We start from the raw sequence: 8,717 nt of genomic DNA, 5'->3' as shown, positions 1-8,717 counted from the left end.
CACCATGTCGCGGACGATGGCCGGGGTCCTTATGAGGACGGTGTCGCGGTGGAGGTCGTGGCAGTTAACAGCGGCAATGTGATTGATCCGGTGGAGGAGGAGGGATGAGGAGATCGAAGAAGAGGAGGTTGAACTGGGTGAAGAAGATAACATCTAACCGAAGAACCAAAATCTTCAGATCTACCATGTGGGTATGGTAGCGGTGGGTTGGGGTTATGGGTTTTAGAAACCGAATGCATCAGAAAGAAGAAGAGATGAGATTGTGAAGGTTCGAACCTTATCAGATCTTGTTTACCAATTTGGAGGCGGAGGAGGAGGCCGGCGGCGGTGGAATCGTCGGCCATGGCGAGGTTGACCCAGTCATCGTGGTCACATATTTGGTGGGTGGTATTTGTTGGAATGTTTTGAATAAATGGAAATAATTATAATAATAAAGGAAATGAATAAGGAGTGGAAGGTTGGTTTATCTGCGTGTGCTTGTGCTCCTTGGCTTTTCTGGCTTTTTCATTCTACTCTAATGTTCTAGATTTATCTCCTTGGCTTCTCTGGAAAATTGGTGGATGAGTCTGCTGAAAGTGGCAGAGGAAGATGGTGAAACCACATTCAAACATAGTATTTTTTGCTAATTTTTCTGGGTTTGATGAATGACCCTTTATGTACCTGTGATTAATATGAAGATGGATGATGAAGAGCAAAATCTGGGTTTTTGATTTGATGAAGAGATTTGTAATTAATAATTAGATGAAGGATTAATTAGGAAAAAGGAATTAAAGGGTTTAATTATGGTTTTTTTTATAGAATTTAAATGAAAAAGAAAAAGAAAAGCCACCTAAGCTCATTAATTGACGTGGCAAGGGCCACATCAGCTGGCGGAGCTCCGGCGTTGACCCAACCGGCCGGAAGGACCAAAACCAATCATTTTGCCAAAAACTGGGGACTAACCCCCACCTTTACGCCGGCGAGGGACTAAAGCCATATTTATGACAAAGGTTGGGGACCAAAAACTGGATTAAGCCTATCTACCTTGTCAAAAATTATCAGTTTTCTGTCATAATTAGATTGTTAGTAAGCAGTTTGTTAATCAAGTAGTATAGGAATGAGAGGTGTGTGAACATTGAAATGAGATGGTAGAATAAGAAGAGAGGAATAGGAAAAATGAAATGGTAAAGAAAGTGATTTTAACATTGAAATCTGTAAAGAAAGTCATTCTTCTCCCTAGTAGAGAACTTAATGTGACGACTGGTGTATCTACCTTGTCAAAAACTATCAGTTTTCTGTCATAATTAGATTGTTAGTAAGCAGTTTGTTAATCAAGTAGTATAGGGATTTAGTTACACAATTGTTACAATCATAAGCAGTACTTTTTACATACTGCTATTGTAATGACTGGTGTATCTACATTGCAAGTTGTCAAAAACTATCCTAGAGTTTTCTGTAATAAGTAGATTGCTGATAAGCAGTTTGTTCATCGAGTAGTTATTTCATTTTTTTTTTTGAACAAGCCAGAAGGGGTGCTTCACCCAAGAGTACATAAACATATGAAATCAAATTACATACCTAAACCTGCAAAATACTGTATAGTGCAGTGAAAAAGCAACACCAGCCCAACAAAAATGGAAGCTAAGCTAATGAAAAAGCATAACCCCCTAACACTGCTGATAACAACCCGCAAGCCCTATCAAAATGCTTGCCAAACGAACCAAAAAAAGCCACTGGTAACAACCCACACCCCTGTCCCTTGCTTCTACAATGGATTCCTTGACTGATTGCACAACCGTAAGCAGTAACAAGTCTGTTAATATAGGGCTTTAGTTACCCAATTTTTAGTTACAATCCTAAGCTGTACTCTTTATATACTGCTATTGTTGGTTGTAATGCAAACTTTTTACTAACATAGTATCAAGGAACTAGTATTTAGTGAAGGATCATGAGTAAGCTGGTGAAATCTCACACCTATAAGTGAAATCATCTTCCCAAGTAGCTTCTTCCAAAGTAGCTTCTTCCATTGATTGGCCTTGGCTATTCAAAGTGAAATCATCTTCCCAAGTTTTCTTCCATTGATTGGCCTTGCCACTGTATTAAGTGCTGAATAATATCGTCTTTATGTCATTTACTTTCCTTATTCCCACACTCTTTCTGGTTCAACCCTTTCTCTCAATTCAGCATCCATGCCTTGCGATAAAAAAAGGAATAACTGGATTGCTTCCTACTGCCTTTTTGATCTGTGACACATGGAATACAGGGTGAATTTTTGATGTAATAGGCAGCTGTAATTTCTCAATGTAATTTGTGTGAACATTGAAATGAGATGGTAGAATAAGAAGAGAGAAATAGGAAAAATGAGATGATAAAGAAAGTTATTTGAACATTGAAATGAGATGGTAGAAGAGAGGGATATGAAAAAAACAAATTGATGAGTTTCTTACATTATTGTCATTTGCAGACTATATTGCCACTGGTATTCAATTGTCTCAGGAAGGGGTCAAGGCAGCAATTGCCTGCACTGCTAGTCAGCTGAGTGCACATCTACGCATGATTCTGCCGGAGACCCCGATACTAGAACTACCAGATTCTTCCTGCACTGCAGCCCTCATATGGAAGGGTACCTTATACTCATGGACTTTGGGAGGGATAGGAATGCTTATATGGGCTTCAAACCATAATGAAATGGTTTTTTCTGATGCTCACATGGTCACAAGTAGAGGTGTCCTTCAGGTATAAATGCACAGTTAATTGACCACATGAATGATTAATATTCCAAAAGACAGTTCAATATATATATATATATATATATATTTAAGGCTAATGTCTATTTTGTTCAAATATCTTATGATTTGTCTTTACAGGCTACTATGTTGAATGGGCCAGCCCAACCAAATTGTCTAATTGCAGCTGCTGTACCATCCTTGCAAAGGAGGGCATTTGGAACAAGGCATAAAGCCCTTGTTCTGGCTTCTCCCACCTTCTGGACCCTCATCAGCAACCAACAACTGCTGGATGTTGTCGGTTCAGTGCCATCTGCAGAGGTAATCCTATTGAATCTTTCATCTCTTTTTCTGGGCTTTTCCATTCTAAACTTTAAACATGAATATCTAATTTATTTTTTTCAATCCAGGGAGTTGCACACATGCTCCTCTGTACTGCGATGGAGGAAGCCACTAGGAGAGGAGGCAGACACGACGATATGGCAGTCATTGTTGTCTCGTTCAAACATTATGCTACAATGCCAGCCTCATGCATCTCCTACAGTGGCTTTACAGATGGTACTGATGAATCATTGTTCTCCCGAGTAGAGAACTTAATGTGACGACTGGTGTATCTACATTGCAAGTTGTCAAAAACTAATAATTAGATTGTGAGTAAGCAGTTTGTTAATCAAGTAGTATAGGGATTGAGTTACACAATTGTTAGAATCATAAGCAATACTTTTTATATACTGCTATTGTGATGACTGGTGTATCTACATTGCAAGTTGTCAAAAACTATCCTAGAGTTCTCTGTAATAAGTAGATTGCTGATAAGCAGTTTGTTCATCGAGTAGTTATCTCTTCTGTTAATATAGGGATTTAGTTACAACTTTTTAGTTACAATCCTAAGCTGTACTCTTTATATACTGCTATTATTGGTTGTAATGCACACTTTTTACTATCTCAGTTAAATAAGAAAATTCTCCCTGTTTTTACATGCTATCAAGGAAATAGTATTTATTTAGTGAAGGATCATGAGTAAGCTGATGAAATCTCACACCTATAAGTGAAATCATCTTCCCAAGTAGCTTCTTCCAAAGTAGCTTCTTCCATTGATTGGCCTTGGCTCCTCAAAGTGAAATCATCTTCCCAAGTAGCTTCTTCCATTGATTGGTCTTGCCACTGTATTAAGTGCTGAATAATATCTTCTCCACTTCATTTACTTTCCTTACTCCCACACCCTTTCTGGTTCAACCCTTTCTCCCAATTCAGCATCCATGCCTTGCGGTAAAGAAGGAATAACTGGATTCCTACTGCCTTTTTGAGCTGTGAGTCTGTGACACATGGAATACCGGGTGAATTTTTGATGTAATAGGCAGCTGTAATTTATATGAGACTGCACGCAAATTAAGTAGAAACATGGTAAAAATGGTAGGTTCATTGCAGTGTTGTCAATCTCGGATAGCAGCGCGTAGTGGTCGACCAAAAAAGTGCTCATAAGCAGTTTGTTAATCAAGTAGTTATTTCTTCTGTTAATATAGGGATTTAGTAACCCAACTGTTACTTACTATCATAAGCAGTACTCTTTATATACTGCTATTGTTAATTGTAATGCACACTTTAACAAACACTGCTGCCATCCACAATAAAGCTCAGTAACACAACACAGTTTCCTACTCTTAGTCAAACAGTTGTTCAAGTGCAGTATAATTTTTGAAAATTAGTGAAGTCCACTAAGAATAGAAATTAATTACGGCATACAAATGTACAAGTCGGATAGCAGCAGTATGAAGGGGTGACAGATTACCTTGCCAAAGGTTCCATTTTTTCTGAGCAAAAAGCAGGTCTATAAGGTGGCTTCTCATGTCTTGAGTCGTGCAGATTTTCTAAGCTTTGAGCAATTAGATCCATACTTGAACTGACCCTTCCAACAGCAAGAAGCATATAATTTGATCAAACACCACGTAGGAAAACACCACCTAAAAATAAACATGAAATATAAGTAAAGAGAACTTATATTTCAGCAGAATTTAACTGGGCAACAACAAAGGGAACTTCAGCAAGTGCTTGAAGGGTTTTCGGAGGTGTTATACTTATCAACACTAGAATGTGATAGAAAGACAGGTTCAGGATATGCAAATTAAGAAGTATCTTCGCCTTCAGCTTCTTAAAGTACAAAACAAAAGGGCTGAAAAATTGAACTCCACCTGCCTAACTATATGTAAGAGATTCACAGTCAAGGAGATTATGCATTGATGATAAGATTTTAAATTCGAACCGAAATTCAAAAAAATTAATGGAACTTTAAAATAAGATATTGGCTACAAGCAAAATGAAGCAAATGGCTTAAATGTAGTAGTGTACAATAAAAGAAAAAAGGAAATGGATATATAACTATTACATTGTTCTTTTTTTTCCCTATAATGGCATGGCTTGGCAACAAATTGATGCACATGTGACCATGTAAATAAAATTCAGTTATATCCACATTTAATTAGATTGGTATCTTCCATATAATATATTTCTTAGCATGAAAACATAAGAATATATTAACTCTACCCGAATAATGGTGTGTTGAGTATAATTGGACATAATGTAGTAGTTCTTCGAGCATATCAATTCCTTGGTTGGTGACTCTTAAGTATTAGCAGTTTACACAAAGTAATATATTCACCTTGATGCACAAAGAGACTTTTACTTACGTCTTTCTAACCAATGGGAGGCCTCTTTAGTCATGACAAATAAAAATCCAGGAAGTCTAATTCATGCTGGATAAGAGTCCATGAAAGTTTTATGAATTTCCTTTGATCTATGCTTTCAGAAAGGAGTGACAAATTTTCAATCTCTGTTTCCTAGCCAATTAATACAACAATAATTAAAAGACTTACTGAGTAAGGCAGTGGAAAAAGCAAGAGCAAATTAAGTAGAAACATGGAAAAAATGGTAGGTTCATTGCAGTGTTGTCAATCTCGGATAGCAGCGCGTAGTGACTGACCACAAAAATGCTATTGCGGGTATAGCGCATAGCGGGATGACTGCTATACTGTCTTTTCTTGTATAGTTTATACAATATAACAATATACATATAAATGGTAAAAATACTCAAAATTCATGGCACTCATACTCAAAATACATTAAATGAAGTGTCCAAAAACTGGAAAGTTCTATATGACTTCCTCCTCATCCTCAAACTTGACTATTTTTAGTATGTTTCCGAAGCAAAAACCTTGAAATACCTCCCCAAAATGCCCTAACATGAACTTTTAGTAGGTTATTTTTGGGATTTTACCAGTTCCAGCAAATAGCGACCAAATAGAGCCGCTATTGCTGCTATTTCCTTCGCTTTAGCAGCCGCAACAGCCGCTACACTGAACTGCACCACTATGTAACAACTAGGAGCGGCCAACGGCCACTACGCAGCGCTACAGCGCTATAGCGCGCTATTGACAACCCTGAATAGTATTGAACCAATTAAGTGAAAACTGTCATGGAAAATAACTTGAAATAGAGAATATGACCTTTTGAAAAACTACAGGAACCTCTCGAGAGTACAAAGGCTACCATCAGCCAAGAATCCAGGTCTTCAAACTTGATGGAAGATAGATTACAAAAAGTGATCCTGTAAGGAAAAACCAACATGCTTTAAAAATATATCCCCAAAGGGAGACAATATTGTAGGAAAACTAGGAAGCCAAATATTCACAATCAAATAAAGATTTCCAAAAGAGCAGATGGATCTAGCTGATCAGAAAATTAAGGAAGAAGATTTTAAAAAATGAACACTGTTTATACTATAATCAGATGCTTGTTTTTGTCAAAATATGTTCAGTTCAATTGTTGATTATCTATCAAGTGTCAAACAATTATGAACCCACACTTCCTCTACAAACTGCACCTTGAATTTGGACGATCATTTTCCAAGCACGACTCGTATAAATAAAATGTCAGAGACAATCAACAGTGAACACGCAGGAAAAGGGATATAAATAGAGAACATTCCACAAATCATCTATCAAAAATTTCATGAGAAGGAAGCTTATAACTAAGACTTTCTTATGATTACCTAAAGGATACTGCATGTCAAGCATGCACGTTGGTTCTAATTACAAACATACAAATTAAATACCATATTTGAAAGACCCAATTATTTTCAGAGAGTACATGTAAAGTATTATTATATACACAGCTAGTTAGTTAGTCAACGTACTTTATTGCTTATCTTACAGGTAAGCTAACGATGAGCATATTTTGGATGCCACTGTCTAACTACCTATAAATGTATTTTCCAATGAAAAAAGGAAAATGAATCAAAAGCAGGCTTCAACGACAATAAAACATACTAGTTAGTTAGTTAGTATGAATACCTCATTAATTTGGAATGATATTGCTTCAAAGAATACCAACAGATGTCATGAATTATTTCTGCACATTCAATAGCAAATACATCTCCTGGGATCTCCTTTGCAACCGAATGGTGAAAACAATCTAGAGGGATAGAAAACATGTCGCGGAATGAGTTTCTGCTGACCAGAACCGATATGCTCCTTTGAAGAATTTTACACGGTTCATCAATTTGACCAGGACATATATGAATCCACGATCACAGGTTCTCAGCAACCATAGACGAATCCTCATATATGAACCTGCAATCTTCCTTTTCACCACTCGCTGAGCCACATTGATCAGCCGTCGAGAGGGTGATGTCCACGGCGATGTCGTCCTTTTGCGGCCTTATTTTCTCCTTCCTTATGGCAATTCATCCACTTTGGAAATCATTCTTTCTCTCGCCGAACCCTGTCAAGTCTCGCCCACGACCCTCATCCACACATCGCGAGGCGCGAGCAGATGGTGAATCCACGCGTAACTCTGTTCTTCGCTGTCGACACTTGCAGACTAGGAAAGCAGCTTGAATGGTCCCGATCTGGAAGTTTTGGAGGTTCAGGACGGCGACGACCATAGTGCCGTGGTTGTCTTTTCCGCTCCAATCAGTTGCTTAGTCTTTGCAAAACTGCAAAGAGGATTGAGCATTTCGTTTTTTGAGGCACTATGTCGAAATAAGATAAGCAAAATCTTTTCCATTCTTCTTTTTCTCTATTTCGATGCCACCGTTTGGGAATTTTTAGTTCATCTTTCTATATTAATGTGGAATTTTAACTTCTACAAAGGATTGACCTGAAAAATGATGAATAGATTTTCATCTGTATTTAAGTAAATGTTGGTGCATGCTAATTGTGTGATGAGTTTCAGTGAACACAAACCCTCCTTCCTTTATATTTCACTCGTGCATACTAATTGTTTGATAAAACGCCTGACCGAGTTTCTCTCCCTTTTCGTGGTGTTGCTATAAAATTCATCATGAATATTGAGAAGCTCTTCAAGCCAGAAGAATACTTAGAATCTGGAACTGAGACATTCCGTTTGGTTTGCTTCGTTTACTCTTATAATTGTCTGATATTCTTGGACTATTTTTGTTTTTAGGAATCAAACATGTGGTGAAGTTGCCATTCCCAGTACAGGACATAAATCAGTACTATGTTAATAGATGATAATTTGAGACAATCTATTTCATTTGTGCTACCCATTTTTCTCTTAATAGAGTTTTGGGTATATGAACTTTCCTATCTTGGATGCAAAATTGAAACCTTACCAGCTTTTTGCTCTCGTGGCCAAATTATTACTTGCATATTAATTGGCCAAAAACTTTGCATTAGCCAAAAGTTGTGTTACTAAATCACTAAGCATGTTACATGAACATGGAGGTGCTTCCTCTAGGGTTTATGGTAGTCATTGTTGAACAAAAGAGAGAACCTGTGTTTTGTGCAGTAATTCCAGGATCTGGTTGCAGCCTCCTTATTTTGATTCTCTTTAATGGTCTAAGACTCTAAGTAGTACATGTTTTGCTTGGATGAGATGATCGTGCCTAAGACTACTAACTACAAGCTTGATTTTAATGGATTTCTATCCAAGGTTATATTATGTTTATTGTCTTTCATTTAGTCATATCATAAACTTATATAGCTTGAACTCTTC

At 37.4% G+C, this 8,717-nt stretch overlaps 1 long non-coding RNA gene across 3 annotated transcripts; it reads right to left on the bottom strand.

The window, feature by feature from the left end:
* Positions 1–1,460: 1,460 nt before the first annotated feature.
* Positions 1,461–7,185, bottom strand: LOC130730492 (uncharacterized). 3 transcript variants are annotated; one of them, XR_009016361.1, is made up of 6 exons: positions 7,052–7,185; positions 5,390–6,306; positions 4,495–4,666; positions 3,748–4,021; positions 2,427–3,319; positions 1,461–2,222 (listed from the first exon to the last, which is right to left on the bottom strand). It is a non-coding gene; the product is annotated as an uncharacterized LOC130730492 (long non-coding RNA). The 3 variants fall into 3 exon arrangements; XR_009016362.1 differs by having other exon boundaries at positions 2,427–2,709; XR_009016363.1 differs by having other exon boundaries at positions 6,206–6,306.
* Positions 7,186–8,717: the final 1,532 nt, after the last annotated feature.

The sequence above is a fragment of the Lotus japonicus genome, chromosome 1, assembly GCF_012489685.1.
Source record: "Lotus japonicus ecotype B-129 chromosome 1, LjGifu_v1.2".
NCBI lineage: Eukaryota > Viridiplantae > Streptophyta > Magnoliopsida > Fabales > Fabaceae > Lotus > Lotus japonicus.
Note: the sequence above shows the minus strand (reverse complement) of the source record. Positions and strands in the feature narration are given on the sequence as shown.